This window comes from Kryptolebias marmoratus, linkage group LG24 (genome assembly GCF_001649575.2).
Source record: "Kryptolebias marmoratus isolate JLee-2015 linkage group LG24, ASM164957v2, whole genome shotgun sequence".
NCBI classification, from domain to species: domain Eukaryota; kingdom Metazoa; phylum Chordata; class Actinopteri; order Cyprinodontiformes; family Rivulidae; genus Kryptolebias; species Kryptolebias marmoratus.
Window position 1 is genome coordinate 8,181,042 of NC_051453.1, and position 19,242 is coordinate 8,200,283.

Consider the following 19,242-nt stretch of genomic DNA (forward strand, 5'->3'; position numbering starts at 1 on the left):
AAGACTAAAGCTGAAGCAATCGGAGATGGTGATAAAAAGAGTTTCTGGCTGTGTTACATATGTTGTAAAAAAAAAAAAAAAAAAAAGAGGGGAAAAGAAGAAAAGAGTAGTTGTATGCATTTATGGGTGATGAATGAGATTGGACCCCTACACCAAGCTAACATCTGCCCTTCTACAACAAAACTGATACATGCCCTACAGTATAAGCTACCACTGATGAATACAAGTTTGACCAGCAACTGCCTGGCTAAAACATGTAAAACAAAAAATATCTTGGCTTATTAAGCTGCATGAACCTTTAAGCACTTGAAAATGTCAGCACAAGAAAATCATTGCAGTAAGAATGCTAATGGGTGGTTTAAATGACATTTTTAGCAGTATTTAAACTAAGAAAAGAAAAATACAGAAAAGGGTTGATTAAATAGTTTTGATAAAATAAAAAACTATCCCATATTTTACTCAAATTTCAGTTCTCCAACTTTGTTAATTAGATGTGTACCACAGCCTAAACTGCCACTTTCTGATGAAGCTACCACTTTGCAAAGGCCAAGCTGCTGTGTAAACCCAAACCTTGTGCAATCTGAGGCTCTGTCCAAAACTAAACCATATATTTTGAAAAACTAACTTTTTCTGCTGTGTTTGTACCTGTCATCTAAATCTAAATGGCAGTTTTGGTGATTAAAACTCAGATTTTTGCTAACAGTTTCCAAAGTTGTGATAAGTTAACCCTTTGTGTTCTTGTGTGTACACAACACACTAATGTTTAGGAGAGACATTTCAGCAAACTTATGCCTGTACTGTTTTGGGAAATGAGCTTGCAGTGGAACCCATAAAATCAATTGTGCGGTTTTAGCTGTATTTTTTTCCCTCCAAGTCTAAGTTGCTGCATTCTGAACCTGAGGCTATTGCACTTTGACAGAGTGCTGGAAAGATTAATTACTGTGAGAAAATGGTAAACACTATCAAATAAGAAACAGTAGATATAGGAGAACTACTTACTAGACTTAGAATTCTGCCCGTATGCATATATTTAACAAACTGAAAAAATGTAAGGAAATCATTTTAAAGGACATGCATCCCTTCAGCTACTTTGTATGTAGCAGCTTTTTCAAAATAAAAATTATTTATCAATATATTTGCATTTTCATGTTAAAAGTAAAAGCAGAGATTACTAATTCATTTCTAAAGGATGTTTTATTCAAGAGTATTTGAAGTTTTGTCACAATTAGAAGTAATGATGTTAATTTAAATTTATTGTATTTCATTGGGTCAGGCTCATTTAGATGGGAATGGTTATATGATAGCATAATGTCTCATGGCTTTAAATCTACTGAGATAGTTTTCAAAAATGTCATAGTAAACCCTTTCCAGTTTCCAAACAAAGTCACATAAATCACTAGTCAGTGGTGTCAGGTGAAAACTATCCTGCTCAATTGCTCAAAGCTACACACAGTTTATGACTACTGTTGAAACCAAATCACAGCAGCAGTTCTGCAAACTTTAAACATTTTCTTCCCAACAATCAGGAGGCAGATCTAGGTCTGTTTTTAGGAAGCTTTCACTTTGTGTACAGAGACTTGAGCTTGAAGCCACACTGGCAAGTTGCAGCTGAATGTCCACACAGAGTCATATAACGAGAAAATTTACTGAAAAGCAGCAGGGGGGCTTGTGACCAAGTGAAATAAATCCGAACGCACACACAATTGGTAATGAGGACTGGCTCGCTGTTTACTCTGACTTCATCGGGTGCTGTCATCATGTGGTTTCAGAATGCAGGCTAGTCCAGTTGCTTGTCCACAAATGCTCCACAAACACACACACACACCCACACACAAATACACAGTGAAGAAAAATGTACAGACGCACTTTTCCAGATTGCTACACCCACATAAAGTCCCAAAACAACATGAAAGGGGCAGACATGAAAAATGATCTGTTTTCCACAAAGAATTAACTGACGGCCTTTGGCTGTATAAGCTTTGTTTTAATTTCCTGAACATGTAATTGGCTCTGCATGGAATAGGCTCTGCTTGGAATTAAATATCCATATGGACAGCACCTTTTTTTCATATTAGATAGATGCTAGAAAATGACCCCAAACACCTCAATAAATAACAGAGGTATGACCGTGAAACTCCTTGCTCTTACATTTAGAGTCAGTTCAATTTCAATAATTGGCTTTACTCCCATTAAATAGGTGAGACAGAAAAGCCACTGTCTTTTCTTTTCATATAACTTGTCTTTTTATTAAGGTTATTAATTTGTTCTACATAATAATAGGGAAAAAAAGAAAGCTCAATGGAAGAATGGAAATGTTTTCTCTTAAGGGCTCCTGAAATGCACATTCATCCAAACTAGATTCATTTTGCTCGATCACAGTATATTTCTTCTTTTTATTTAAAACAATTTGTTATGGTTTCCAGTTGGCCACAGGAGCCTTTAAGCTTCTGTACCTACTGTATGTTCTCCTTTTTTTCCTCTAAGAAGTATACATCATGTTAATCTTTTAAGCAGAGTCAACCCAATATCATTCATGTTGAAAATGTGCCTCATTAATGTAACCATATTTTCCTGCTTAGCCCTGTCTTCTCTTGACACTTGGCCATGTTAAAACCCTGCTGTTTCCCACAGAAGCTCTTTTTGTTAAAGTACACACTCACTGATGGTATACATCATCTTACAGTCATAAGCAAATGTGTCACAGTTTGATGGGGATAAAAAAACAAATTTCTTGGAGTGTCAAAATATGACAAATCAAAGTCAACACATAATGCTGTATATTCTGCAGAAAAAGAAATGTTTTATCACGAAATAACGTGTGATTTTGCCAACAAATGTTAACTATTAAAAATATAAGCAGACCAGCGAAAACATAAGTTAAAGCTGAACTTTTCTGTAAAATACTGCAGAATTTGCATCACCACCTTCTTTATTGTTCATCATTATTTTGGGTCTAAGCCAAACATCTCAGCTGAAAACGCTCAATTCTAAGCTAGACATTTGTCAGGAAACGTTGGGATTAACAAGGACAAGGATGTTGTTCTTGGTCCAGTCTTTGATTGCCTCCCTGACCACAACCTCCTGACACACAGATCTGGAAATATCATCAGACCTGCACAAATCCATTAATTGACTTTGTCAGCCCAAATCCCTGCATGTAAAGTGAGCGTCATCTGCAAGCTGTGTTTTAGTTGGACTCTAAGTAGAAAGGTGTTTATTCAGGCAAAATATTATACTGTTTTTCATTACTTTCCTTGCATATCTTTAACTTATTCTTAAAAAAAAACAAAAAACATAGAAACTGTTTGCTCATTATTCTTCTCCCAGCAGTGGGACGAGATGAAGGTAATTTACTTTAAGCTATAGAACAACCTACACAAGGATTGCCAAAGAAGATTTTTAATAAGTTTTAATTGTAGCAAAAACTTAAAAAGAAATAAAGAAAAACCACAGTACTATAGAAGTATCTGCTGAAATTTTAAATCTTATTAGCTGAATATATCTTTGGAATTTTTGAGGCTGATTTCTGTCTGTGATATTAATTCAAAGATTTGTGGTTTTGGTAATGGGGCTGTATGCATCAATAACAGGCTTCTCCCTGGGTCATTATGAAGTGAACGCAGAAGTGTAATGAAGTTCATGACGAATGTAGTGTGCCTGCTTTTAGCATCAAATATTTCACACTGACATTGATATTTCTTCCATCTCAATATCTAAATTAACAAAGCGAGTGGCACTTGTAATGTTTGATGATTTCAACCTTTATTCATGAAAATATTGCACTGAAACTGTTCAGAATCTACATGCAGTCATGTATAGTTACACTTTTATACACAACAGAAACTGCAAAATGTGAACCACAGACAGTTATCGTAAATTTTGTTCGTGTGTAAGTTTTTGCCATGTTGGGGTGCATTCAGTGTTGGTTCTGGATGTCCTTGGAGCTTAGCAAAAGTTCTGTGTGCTCCAAGAGTTTATAGTTTTCTTATGGCAGCAACCATGCCTCCCCACCACACACACACCTAGCACACACACAATCTCACGTGGGCTCAGGACGATAAATCAAATGTAGTGATAACAATCACACCCCCTCCCACCTCAAATCCCTTTTTAATCACTTCCAACAAGACCAATGCACAAAGAAAGACCCTCTTGTAGGGGGTTGCCTTCAGTTTTCCAGCACATTAGCAAGGCCCTGGAGCAACAGAGCAGCAGCAGAAAAGACTAGGATGAAAAAGTGAGGAAGAAAAAAAAAAAACAAGGAATTATATGGGCAAAGCTGAACAATTCTTGTTGTGCATGTACAGCAACCCAGAAATACATCTATTTGAATAAACTTTCCTACAAATTATGAAATTAATGTATATTCAAAATTTATTTTCTCAAATTTTTTTTGTTTAATCTCTCACAAGCTCAGTTGAATAATTTTCCAAATATGTAACTATTACATCCATGGCTCCAAAGAACACTCAGGTACTCTGACTCATTGCAGCTGGTCTGCTCTCTCTTGGCATCTATAATGTTAGATGGTTAAAAAAAAATCTGTGAGAATAGATTTTTAGGCTTACTTTAACTTAATGTGTAGTCATAAAAAAAATAATGATAATTGTTAATTTAGCTGCTAATGCTTGACATTCTCTGTTCAAAAATTTTATATTTTTTTTCAATGTACACTAGCTTTTCTTTAGTCACAGTTATGCTAAAAGTTTCTTATAAACACATTTGTGTTTCCTTAATCCAGGCAGCAGAGTCACACTACATCATTGCAGTGCAGTGATTTTATATATGCCTCTGTGGTCTCGTTCCTATGTGAGTTCATGCTTCACTGTGGTGCTGACAGATTAAGACAACCACACTAGGAGGAAATGATGAATTCTTAATAACAGTGATTTTTTTTACAAGGTAATCCTTAATGTGACTTTTAGTACATTAAAACAGATGACCGTCTTCCTTTCATCAGCTTTTATGTTTGGCCTGTTTGTTTTGATTCAAATGAACATCATCATTCATTTTTGCATAAAAGTCAGCAAAAGCTACACTGCACTCAGTAAAAACTCTGTGAATGTACTCCCCTGACACTGATCCTGTTTTCAGCTTCAAAATCACAGCAGCAACATCCAAACTTATGCTAATGAAAGTCAAGTAGGCTGAACACCACGTCTATAAATTCTTTCAGAATTTAAATGATGGGCAATTTTTTCTTTCTGCAAGACATCCCCTTAACTCTGTCTTGCTTTAAAAATGCTGACTGTGAATCAGAACTTCACTGACCTCCTAATGTTCTGACACATCAAGTCTGAAATAAAACTATACAAAGATGGATTTATTGGGTCAATAAAAGTTTTGGTGACACGATGGTCTTTACAGACTTGAAAACAAATGGAGTATGAGTTGGTTTTTTTTTTTTTTTCCAGACCTTCAGTAAAATTTATTCATACTAAAATAGTTTAAAATATAAAGGCAACATATATCATCTAAAATTTTTGTCCCTTACCCTTTTTTGATACATAATTTTGTGAGTGATACAAAAATCAGAAACAAATTTAGTTTTAATCATAACAAAAATAAAATGCCTCTTTGGAGTGGGTTTGGACAAAGAAATTCCTCCTCATTTACCTCATTATATCAGATCTCTACCATTTCTGGCTGAAGCTTCTGTCCATAAAGTCCACACGTGAATCATACTTAAAGTTGCTGCTGCTTTTTCTAGTTTTGAGCAATGCTGCAACTGGTAAACATAATTTTAAAAAAGAAAAACAATATTTTGATTTTCATGCCAGAGAACTTTGCAATCATTTTGCAAGTTTGTTGGACTCAAAAAAAGGCTACATAAAAGGTGACAAACGTGATGACTGACAATTAATTTTATATCATCAATCATTAAACGATGTAACCAAAATTTAGTCTTTAAAGATTGATGGAATTCCATTTAATTTAATAAAACATGTTTACACTTGACTGTTAGGGTGGGGTGGGGGAAATTTTGAATAGTAAAAATTTTTAATTCTTTTTTATTTATTTATATATATTTTTGTACGGATCCCACAGTTCTGCAAAACCAATTTCTCTGATCCTGTTGTTCACCAAAATGTGTTTTGCACATGTACACTGAAGTGGAACCAGGTTTAATTGCCATGCACACACAGCCAGAAGACATTACTATGTGATCTATTTCCATAGCTATTTTTCCTTAAAGAAAATTAAAATCTGACTGCCTTGGGTTACGATTAAGTGAGGATGTTATCCACCAAAGCACCCAAAAGGACTGAGGGCTTCTATTCAATCCTGTAAGATGACACACCTGAAATTGCAAAAGGTTGCTTTTGTGATTTACTTAAGAGACTTTACTATTAATAAATAAATTTTAGAAAATGGCAACCTTGACGAGAAATTTGTGTTGACAAGTTCTGCTTTTCTTCTTATTCTAGTGCACAGGACATTGCTGACAGGACTGCTTTTTTGATGTGTTCAGTTCTAGGTATTGAGAAAAACATCTGATTTTTTTCTTTTCATTACACATAAAATATGAGGGCCTCACCTGAACAGGGTTTACAACATTTGGCAAGAAGTCAGTGGACGAAAACCATGACTCCAGAAGATCAAGTTTGAGTGGCAAGTCCACAGAGACAGGAGAGCTTATGAGCATCTTGGAGGCATATGGCAGAGATTGTCTGGAGTATAATAAGATCAAGGTCCAAAAATCTCACCTCCCTGTTTAAACAGAATGCTGCAGAAATGTGTGTGTGTGTGTAAAATGGAACTTTTTCTTTTTACTTGCTTTAGCAAACACTTTCCATATTTCCATGTTGTTTTCAAGGTCAAGAACTTTTTTGGACTTATCCTAAATTATGTGGCCTCCATTTTTTTCGTTTTTGCTGCTTTGAAAGCAACATTTCAAACATAGGACATGAAGCATATTTTCTTTTTTTTATTAACCTGTTTTTGGATGGAACAAAGGTACAACCATGTTTTTCATTATTTCTGCATCTGGCTCCTGCTATACTATATTTGACACAGATTTTGAAGTGATGCTACAAACACCCTCTGCATGTGTTTGTGACAATTTACAACTGGATGTTACCACAACCTTCTCAGAAAGTTGTCAGAACAAAATGCAACATTAATTAATAAAGGGACTTCTACTTTCATTAATGTGCTGGTAACTGGTAAATTAGAGCTCTGTGTTTGTATCACACATGCAAAAGAAAATAAAATATATGTTAACATTAGATTATTTAGTCTTCTAGTGTTCTCACTATAGTGTTTGTCCATTGTGAATTGTAAATCTTTATAAATTTAGGTCACCTCTGTTCCTCAGTTTACTCCTGGTCCACATAAATCCCTGCAGAAAGATCAGGTTGAACAAACCTAGGGGAAATTTCTTTGCTCCGAAAAATGCAAGACACCTCTGCAGAGACACACAGCCGACTCTCTCCTTCTTCTCCCCTTTCTTTCTAAATCCTGAACATCAGTATCTATGATCACATAAAATTCAATTAGGGGTGGCAGCAGTATCATTTCCCATGTGTTTTTCTTTTTCTCCTCCTGGCTAGAATTAGATCAGAATCCAGTGCTGTCCTGTCCCACCGAGTGAACCTTAACAGTCCTTTCCAGAGTTTCAGATTAAATTACAGATCTTCACACTCCTAGAACCCCATTCCTCCCTTGACCGTCAGTCTCTCTTATGCAGATGTGACACTTTACAGAGACTGGATGTTCTCATAACTCATCAATGTTGTTGGAGACAGATATGGAAGTTACACAAGGAAATGCCCTGGCAGTTCTGAGATGTACCCCCAAAATTTGAAGAAGAAAAAAATGTTTGTCAGCTATCTTTATTTGACCCATTTTATTTTAATACACAACAAAAAAAATCAAAAGCAGCTGTGATCTCCTCTCTTATATCTGCATTGGACTCTTCACACAATAAATCAGATAAAAAAAATTATAAAAAGTGATGGGAATTCTAGCAGTTCACAGAAACTCCAGAGTTTAGTCAATATTCTCATCACCCAAACATCCGCCAAGTGGGTTATTTGTCATGGGTCTCATAAACAAAACAAGAATCACACATAATGAGTTGATTTGGTGGTTATTTCACTTTAACTTTAGAGTGAAAATAGATTTATGTGAAAATGCACATAAATTCTGAAATTTATTGCAAAGGGAAGGACCATCATCTCCATGCGCTGTCTGTCCCAGGAGATAGAAAGAAAGCTAAACCTTTTTGATCTTTTAAGGTTAAATTGTGAACAAATGAACTCTGGAGTGCCCACCTTGTCAGCTTGTCCATGCTACAAGTTTTATGGGGCTTAAATTTTCCCTGAAAGTAATCAGCTGTAAATGATTTCTTCTCAGCCTATATGTTTAAATTTGCACCATAAGGTGACAAACACTTTTTTTCAAAGGGCAGCAAACATTTCAAATAAACAACATCACAGATATACCTGTATTATGTATGAGTCTTTAGCTGTGCATTAAATTATTTCATACAGATAGGATGTAAACACAAGAGTTGACTGAAAGTACATTTCAAATAAAACATCTAAGTGGTTTTATGTATTTAGATCTTTGTCCATATTGCACGGAGGATAATCTTTAAGAGGCTAGATTACTTCCATGTGGCACACATCTGACAACAAAGGTATGCTTAGCATCATTTACAGTATTATTTTTCTCTGGAGCTGCTGTTTTACCGCTTATATACATACTGATTTTCTCACTAGTGGCATTTCCTCCACATGCCCATAGAGACAATTATCTATTTGCCCTGTTTCTCTCACACTTCTCCTGCTCTTTTTTTGTTAAATGAAATAGATAAGATATGCAAAGGTTCAGAATACGATTAAGAAAATGGCATTTAGGCAAGGAAGAGGAGTTGAATCTTGTGAAGAAAGGTCTTACAGCTGTAAACAGTGTTTCCACCTCCAGCTTCCCCACACACACACATCACACATCCCCTTTATCCTGACTAATCAATTCTTGGGAGACAAAACTCTTTAAACACCATTTTACCTTATTTAAGGTGATGTTGATGAATGTGTATGTGTGCTCAGAGTACCCTGCAGATCTTCCATTCATGCATATTCATACTGCATCTAATGAAATATATATGTGGCATGCATATCCACGAACCCCTCTTAGAGGTAGCATGTTGTCGAAGACATTGTTCCTGAATTTTAAATTGAAAGATTTGTCACTTGTTTTATGATGGAATAAGCTTTTATATATTTATAAATTATCATCTGGATACTACTGTCTTTAAGTCTCCAATGCTTAGATGCAGTTGAGGAAAGGAAGATTGCTATTCATTTTTTAAAAAATTTGATATTATCACAACTGAAATGCTAACAAGCAAGGACCGATGGGTGTTAAGATTTCATAAAAAGCATAAAAATGCTCATATTGATGGTGTAAACATACTATTATTTATCAAGTATAATATTAGTAAACACACAGACAGTACCCACAACAGTTAGCGCTGATGTGATGGATTTTGATTCAGAGTTGCACTTAAAAGAAATGTTCAGTGGCAAATAGGAGCTTAAACTGGAGGTGAAAAGTGAGGTTTTCATTTAACCAAGCACTCTGCCGATCAGAAACAACAACAAACAATCAAACCGAACCTCTCAAAAATCAGTTAACAACTCAAGGCTTCTATTTACGAAAAGAGCTCCATGTCTCCAGGGACGTATATGTGCCTTGAAGTTGCTGTTGCTCTGTATCCATCCAGAGGTAATGGAGGAGAAAAAAACGAACTGTTCATGACCATTTTTTATTCTAGTAAGTGGCAGAAACAAGGAAACGTGTAGTACTTTTTTTTTTCTGCAACATTTCCAAACTAACAGCTTGCTGATGTTCTTCTGCCCCCAGTAGATTTGAATATTGACACCACACAGCACTGGGGGCTGTATTTGTTGGCTGTAGGTGAAGCAGGTGGAAGGACAAACCACTGTGAGGCATAGCAGAAGGATTGTAATTTTTCAATTCTGTAAAATATTTTTCTTTCAATGAAAAATATGTAACAAATTTCCAGAGGGGACCTGACCAGGTGTTTGGTTATGAGTCACATTTAATATGCATGCATTTACCCTTGTCATAGCAAGATTCCTTAAGTGAAATTTAAAAAATTAATATGCACGTTTTTGACAATGGCCAGACTAGAATGCAAGAACGAAAAACAAATTGATCACTATATAGAATGCAACTACATTACATCCTGAATAGATTTATCACATTTCACAACGATTTATTCATTTATTTTCATGGGTGTCTCAGCTTGAACTGAATATGCTGAACCAGATGATAACATGACATATTGACTTTGCCATCCTTGAGGCTTTGGCAGGAGCATAGTCAAAAAAAAGTGTTGTTGATTTTATTGAGTACCACACAGAAAATAGCAGACTGAAATGTGAATCCTTCTCTTGGCTCAATAGACAATTTCACATCTGCCTTTGTTCTTTTTTTTGAGGGTGTAAAATAACTGTGCAGTCAGCCAGGCAGGCTGCAAGTAATCTTTTTGTGGATGTTTCCAGCAATATCATCAAGGTCTCATGGCTAATGGCCAACATTCCTGATGTTACTTTTAGCATTTTTTTGGCATTGATTAAAGACCAGGTACGCACAATCAAACCACATCTGTTGGCACAGAAGTAACCTAATCCTAAACCCAATGGACTGTCTACCCCGGTGCTAAACTCCTTTATAATAATTTGGTCCTCCACCACCCAAAACTGGACTCAAATTGTTCTCAGACAAACTCCAAGGACACCGACTGGAGCAGGATGGCAAACATAAACAGACATAACATCCACATAAACTGACCTTGAAACCACTTACAAAAAGTACTGGATATCATGATCGCAGTAGTGAAACTCAGCAAAATATTTCATCTGAGACTTCTTTTGGTAACACAAAAAAATCTATATTTATAGGACTGTTTTTTTTTTTAAGTACACTTATGGGGTTTTATTTTCTGTTGTGGTAGAGATATTACTTCGGCTCTGAAAAATCTGATATGATTTGATTTAACTGGAGGACAGAAAGTCTGGAGGTGCCAGAAGGAAATGTCTGTGCTGCACAATCACTAAAGATTTTTGTCATTTCACCTGATCTAAAAAAGCTACCTACAAACATCCACGTGGTCTTGCAACAAGTTAAAAGGTTCTTTAAAAGTAGCCAGTTAAAAGAAAATACCAAAACGTGCGCTTTTAAAAAGAGAAAAATAACTTATTATTCAATTAAAATTTTTACTTACCTTTAAATAAAGTTCAATAAATGTAGTAAAAATGAGTAAAATTCTGTCCAAACTGTATTCTGTATTCATTGAAGCTATTTTCTCTTCTAAAGAATAAAATGACATACACTAAATAACATCAGTGGCTAATCACAACATATCCATACAAATTTTTCCTGTTTTATGGCACAGATCACGTTTTGTTTGACATGGCCTCTTATTTGCGACCAAGAATGTTTATTTCAGCCTTTTATGATGCCGCCTACATATTTTCCTGCCTCCTGATAACAAATTTCAGCTTAGGCTATGTGCTTTAAATCAATTAATGGAAAGAGGCTTGTTTCACATTTTCAAAATAATAGCATTTCAAATATTTGTCCTATATTTGCTTGACAGCTGGATGAAAATTATGGTAATAAGAGACCTTCATTATGTTATCTTTTGAAAAGTTTAAACACATAGGAAAGATATATTTAGCTGCTTCTATTTTTCTGGGATGATTTACAGAACCAAAGATTTTACAAAAAAAAAAAAAAAAAACTATACTTATATACTAAATATTTGTGTCAGAAGAGACTTGGAGTAGCAAAACTATGCTCCTCTTTGTCAACCTGTCTGAAATGTTTCAGTTTAATATGAAGTTTGACATCATTAGTTTTCTATTATTACGACCTCAGAGGTCAGTGTTTACCTGCAAAACAATGCCTTTACCAATATCCATTTTCTAACAAGTCTAAGTAATATATCCTCTGTCTCTCACACACACATTAACCACCATTTATAAGCACCCCTCTCTGACAGTCACAAATTGATCTTAACTTTTCTTTCACAAACTTGCAGAATCCATAAAATCACAAAAAGACACAGAGAACCCAGAAAGAATGAATTCATCCTCTGCGGTGGATCCATAGTATTGAGCGCTTGCACTTGATCGAACAGTAGGGGTTGAAGCATTTTTGTTGTCCGTTGCACTCACCCCGCTGATCCAACTCCACTTCCTACCAGTTTCCTCTATTATGTCAAACAACTTAGTCTCAGATCATGTCTTATTGCTACAAACTCCTATCCAAGCAAGACTGTTATCCTGCCGAGAGAAGAGCGAGTTTATCTGACTTGCCTCCGGGGCGAATGAAGTGTGATGCCATGTTGAGCTTTGGAAAAGGTTGATAGGGGTCACAGAGGCGGCTGGTTTTCATCCAGTCTGTATTCTCACATTGATAATTAAAGTTGTTGTTAATAAAGTGGCTTTACTGAAAATTTATTGAGCTTGATTGGGTTTGTATAATCAGATGAGAGACCTTGAATATATACATGTCATTGCCTAGAAGTTAACAATTTCATGTTAAAACAATTAAATGAAAACAGATTTAATGTTAGCTTTGGTTTACAATACAAATAACTGAGAATTTGTATCAGTGGATGTGAACTGTAATGTAGTCACTAGCAGATTTTGCATTTGGGAAGGGTCATCATTTTTCTTGGCTCCTGTTATGTCAGGTTGGTAATGGTTCTCACTTTCCCTCTTCCTTTCTCTCGCCTTTTCCTCTATTTTTCTCACTCCCCAACAGTAGAAGTCGGAAATTCCTATTTTGCTTACTCACCCAGGATTTATTGGACACTGGTTCTTTTCTTAGGATGTGGTTCTCAGCAGGTTAACATTCAGAAATACTGCTGGTGAGTAATGGTTTCTGTCAGGAAGGTGGCTGTTTTTCATTCCCCCATGTGCACTTTGTTACATCTCAAGCACAGTGTGTAGCCATTGGCCTTTGGCCCCATACACGCCCTAGAGTACAGATCTTGAACTGTCTAAAGTTGGTTCATTCAGCCCTCCTAATATATATATATATATATATATATATATATATATATATATATATATATATACATACTACTGTGATCTTTATAGATAGGTGCAACAAAACCTTGTGTTGATTTTCAAAACTACCAATAGTGTTGAAAGAAAAAGAAGATAAAAAATAATTAGCTACCGCCAGTTCATATTTAGAAGTATTTGCCACAAATGCCTGAAAGACTTATGTTTGCCATAATTAAAACATGAAAAAAATAAATTAATCTGATTTGCTGTTATCACCAATCATTAGATGGAGTGTCATTTGTAGCAACTAAATGTGTATCATGAGTTCCTTTAATTGAATAGACTAATTAAAATTGTGTTTAGCAGAATAAGATCTCCTCTGCTAATGAGAAAGCCTCAAATGACTCAATTAAATCAAATCAACAGTGTCAATCTCTCCTTGGCATTTACCTACATCCTCTGAGAACAAATATCTCAATTCTTTCATCTTAATGGGGTTCATGGATGCGATTAACAAACTGTTTTCCATTTGCGCTGAGCATGCAAACCAAAGCAATTTTTTTAAAGTCAGCTTGAAAGCATTTGCATTCAAGATGTTTCACCATGGTGATGTGAATTATGTACTTTATGGCCCGCATTAGCTCAGCTGACACAGCCAACTCATATGGCGACAGCTACAACTAATTTACTTGTGGGTCCTTCACTTGAGAGCACTTGGAAGAACTTGTGATCCCTCATAAACACACATACGCACGCACACACACACACACACACACACCTTCATCATGCTCAGAGACCTCAGATCTGCAGCACTGACAAGCAAAGAGGCACGCACAGACAGAGAAGTTTCTACTTCTCTAATTAATAAACAGCACAGCTTCAAAGTTGTGGGCTTGTCACTGAGCCGCCCACACTAAAGAGTAGCATGAGTGAATTCCCAGTTTGCATAGTTTCACATGGCCACACAGCCTGGGAATAAATTATTCCAGTGTATGGCACCACACATTATCACAAGATAGTAAAGTTGTGGATCTATCTAAAAGACACTGTACTGTGTAAAGGTCTTGAGTCTTTGCTAATTTCTTTATATTTTGTTTTAAAGTAGCCAGGCTTTCTTGCAATCTTTAAACATGCTCTTTATCAATAGTTTTCCAAGCTTTCTAATGCTTTTTCAGACATTTTCTTTAGACTTTTGGATGCTTTTTCTTTCATTTTCAGTCCAGTACTTGACCATGTTCAGAAGATTTAGTTTTGTTATTTTTTTTGGTCCACAATATACTGACCTATAAATCATTCAGACATAAAAAGTACAAGTAATAAACCAGTGTTGATTCAACACAAAACAAAAAATTTTAAATGGAATTTTAGACACTTTTTTATTATCTTGATTAAAAGCACCTTTAGTCTTCCTTTGGTCAAATCTATGAAAAAATAGATAACATAGTTTGACATATGCAATAGGAAAATGACACCAACAAAGTTGATTTTCAAAGAGCTAGCTGAAAACTTGACATGCAATATCTCAATGTTGCCTGAAGACCTGAAGTCTGGTTAGTTTAAAGTAAAATAAAAATAGATTTGCACAGAACAGTAAAGATTAGAATGATCATTTATATTATTATAATTCCTTTTTTATATTTTTGGAAAAATATAATTTAACTCCATCTCCACATTCAACCACACTGTTTTAATAGCTGCTTAATTTCCATTTGTCTTCTTTGGCTTCGCTTGTTATGATCTTTTCTTCAGCTTATTCTTAAGAAACATTAAAAAACTACATTCCACTCAGGGCTTCAAATTTCTGCTCACTGCACACTGCAGCCTAAGTTAAATCCTAGCCGCTCAATATGTGTTTTGGACTAAAATTGTAGGCAAAAAAACTCAAAATATTGTTCAAAAGCTGAATGTGCCGCAGGTATGCATATTCTGTCATCGTACACAGTGTTTCAGTTCCAAGCATGTTTTTCAGCACCAACCATAACCTAACCCATATACAGACCTGTGTAATGTTACTATCACTGTTTTTGCTTTGAGGCTTTTTTTCTGCTCTGTATATTAAATGATTTAGCATAAAAATTGTAGATATTTTTCACATTATATGAGTTTAAAATATTTTACCTCAACCCACTGATGAACTGGTAACCTGAATCTTTCCTCTCTTTCATTATCAGCTGGGATATGCTCAAGCATCTCCCAATCCCAAGCAGAATAAAAGGGTTGAAAAAAATGTCTCAATCTGTGCAGGAATGAAACTTTTACTTTTTGTCACAATTTATTGGAGTTCATGAATCCATTGGGTTAGCATATAGATAACATTAAATTATTCAAATGAGTCAAATATTTTTGGTTGTGATTGGCTGCAAACTATTCACATTGACTTTCGATATATATATATCTTCCTAATGAGTTTATTCACCTGTTTACCTATTAATAATTTTCTAATCACTTCCCTCACTGTTATAAAAATTTATCAGAGAAAATTACCATTGTCATATAACAACACTTGGTAATCAGTGCTTGTTATGTCATATTTTATGATCAGTATTGACATTTGCATGGAAGCAACACATTTCATTGCCCTTATCCTGGTATTTGTTCCTTATCCTAGCATATTAAATGTAATGACTTTCTCCCTCAGGCAACAGGCAGTAGAGCATCCAGTGATTGCCATTGGAGCTGGCTAATGGTACCAACATTAAAAACAGCCAGCATCTGGCCCCTGTGCATGGACACATGTCTGAGTTTCCCTCCAGTCTCACCAGCAGTGCCTCAGGCTCTTGGACTAACAATGAATATGTTAGAGGTGCTGACAGAGTCAGTGTTAACAAAAACTGACCAGACTTCTCCTCTGTTCTGTCCAGTGATGAGTCGGCTTTTACTGTAGGACAAAAATGGCAATTTATTCCAGGAAGCAGCAAAGATCCTAAATCTTTGTGTGTTTGTGTGTAATGTTTTCTATAACAGAGTGTAATTTCCATACAGATGTAAATTTCCTAGTAGTGTCTCTTTGAGAATTGTGTGTAATTTACTTGTTAAATTCTGCATTATTTATGACCAGAGTTTTTATTTCTATTTATATAACACAAAGATTTAAAGAGTTCCATTTGGTTCCTAATTACAGTTGGATTTCAGGGAGCAACACATGCATCATGATTTATATCAGCTTGTTGACAATCTAGTTTAAGAAGGAACTTAGATTATACATTTTCACAGGTGAAACGTGAACAATAACTAGCTCTTGCGCTATGCTGAAATACAATTCCCAAAGAACTTTCTAAATGAGGAGGGCTTACCAAAGAAATGAGCTGAAGTGAAAGCAGGAGAAAAGAAACAGATGGTAGAAATGATTCTAGAAAATATATATAATAGAAAAAAAAGGAAAGAATTATTTAAAAGTTAGAGTGACTGGGTTTGAGATTAGCTACAGAAATACACAGGGAATTAGGTGAATGGTTTATAAAAAAACAACTGATATTTGGAAAATGAAACTATAACAAAGAAAAATGATGTTGTAACTGAGAGCCAGCAGTTCCAAATGTCCCACCAGATGTTCCCAGATGCAGAGGAATTTCTCCTCACATTGACCTGACTGTATTGTTACAGATGGGTCTCTAATGGCTGCCACCCTGTATCCCTTCAAACTAAATCCCACAAGAGGGAGGAGGGAGCAGCAAAAGAAGTACCAAGCTGGACATAATGGAGAAAGATTGCGAGAGAAGTAGGCACCATATTGTGTCATATAATGATTCTATTCCGGGCATCTGGCCTCAGAGGGAAGTTAAATGTTTTTCTGACTGACTGGATTGGCAGAGAAACTTGGAGCTTTCTAACCCAGTCCTCTGAATGTAGTCACCATCTTTTTCTTTCTCACTTTCTGACGCTGTTTCCTCTCAGCTTACAACAAGCTGTGAAAAATGATGGCAGGAGACACAAAGACGCTGTTTTAATCAATACCAACACAGGGTCTTGACTGAAAAGCAGTGGGAATAATACAGAGAAGAAACAGACCAAAAAAGAATCACAAGAGGAAGCCTCAGATGAGATGTTTTTGCCTTGAGCACAGATTGGGTTGGAAACCCATAGACAGGAAAGCCAAAAATTGCATGCAACTTGGAGAGATCAAACTGAATCAAAATTAAGAATGTCTCAACTGCTTCAAGGAGGACAATGTGTGGAAAACTATAAAACAATAGCTGCAAAGAGATCAAGACATGTACAACTGAAAGGCTAATTTGTGATCATTTTTCATCTTTAGACTTCCTTTGTCATTCTCTTTGTGTCTTTAAGCCAAACTGAAAGACTTTGTTGAAAATCCAGATTTGGGGCTTTAGGAGATTTGTCTTTTTGTGTACATTCCTAAAACCCTTCTCTTTAGTAGAACATGATGTAGCTGCACAGGGGCAAGTGGGCAACTGGGTATAAGGTCCCGTTCACAGTTCGTGCTAACATGCATCCTTTACTGGTGTTCAAACATGGAATTAAAATGTCACCTCCACCTATGTTCAAAGTAACCATTTGAGATCATATCTCCAGCTGCTTTCTTTTTTCTTTGCATTGACATGGAATGGATGGGTACTTTTATATATTTTTTTAATTTAATAAAAAATGTGTATTTTTTATTAAATAAGTTTACCTAAAAGTGTGCAAGGATTTATGCTTTATGGAGCAACTATGTACATGTTGAGTGGTGACACTAAATTAATTTTAGAGCTCTAATCTGTGTATTTAGACTACTGATTACAGAATCCAGTATGTGTATGTATGAAACAGTAGAAATAGTTAGTAACTGGACAGGCACCACACAATTTAACAATCAAAACTAAACTAAATTAAATTTATTGTAGTCATACAATTATTACAGTGACTGGATTGTCCTTTGAAAGGTCATTAGTAAGTTGTACTCAGAGGTCAAGAATGAGGAAAAAGTTTTCACTAAAAACAACAAACATTGGAATTATTACCAGTAAGAAGCTAATCCATCCCTCTAAAAGTGCTGAAACTACACTGCGTCAATCTTTTTTTTTTTTCTTGTTTGTTTTGTTCTCTTGCATGTCACCAACAAATTTGCTGCTTGAACCTGGAGCAGAATGATGGCAGTGTGTACTGGCCTTTCATTACTGAATCGGTTGCAGAAGCGCAATAAATTCAGGATTACAAATAAACAGTGATTATTACCATGTCACTTCATCATTAAATGAGGCCAAAACAAAGTACTAACACATGTTGCTCCGTTTGAATTCTGTTTTGCTACTTTAACTTGACCACAAACAACTGCACTCAAACAGTATCCCTGGACGAAGTGTGTATTTGTGGGATGCATTCTTCTGTGCTCATCCCCGTCTCATTCATTTTACCCTTCCCTCTTCTTGCTCTCATTTTCTTCCATCTCTCCATGGCAGCCTGGGGCTCCCTCTAATCGTCCTCTGCTGTGCTGATTGGACTTTTCATTAGTCTTCTCCCCAAGGCTCTGCATGACCTCCTCTGGGTCACTGCCTACTGATTATACCCTTTCTGTTCTTCTGTGTTGTCTTTATCAACTCCTTGAAGAAGTTGGGATGACACTGACTTGACATATATGACTGCATCTGACAAGCTGAGATTGTAAGGTACTTTAAATGGACTTTTGAGGAATATGAATGCACTTTTAGCATACTGTTAACAAATTATTGGCAGTTGGGATGTAATGGCACCATATCGTCAAGTGTACAGCACTGGAGTTGCTGTGGTAAAAAAAAAAAAAAAAAAAAAAAAAGTTTAGTTGTAAACTAAAGTTTTCCAGGAAAAATTGCAGCAGAGAAAATAAATACTGTCTCCACCATGTTGGCTACTGTTTGGTATGGTCAGAGCTGCCTCTGCATATTTGCTGCTAGACGTAAAGCCCTTATTGGATCTTAAGCATTACAGCTCATGACATGTCCTTGAAAGGCAACAAACCACCTATAACTCAGATGCTGAAGGGATTTTAATGATGCAGCCATGCCACAGTCTGCCTGCAGTGCTCGTATGTGACGGGCTATGTTGAAGATGTGTACTGGAATTTGAAAAGTATGCCTCTAAATGTGCCATGGGGGTAGACATGTTTTTACAATCTGACTATCCATGACCTTGTCCAAATGAAGACCATAAGCCACCTACCCACCCCAATCACACATTCACACACATGCCCCCCCCAACACACACACATAGT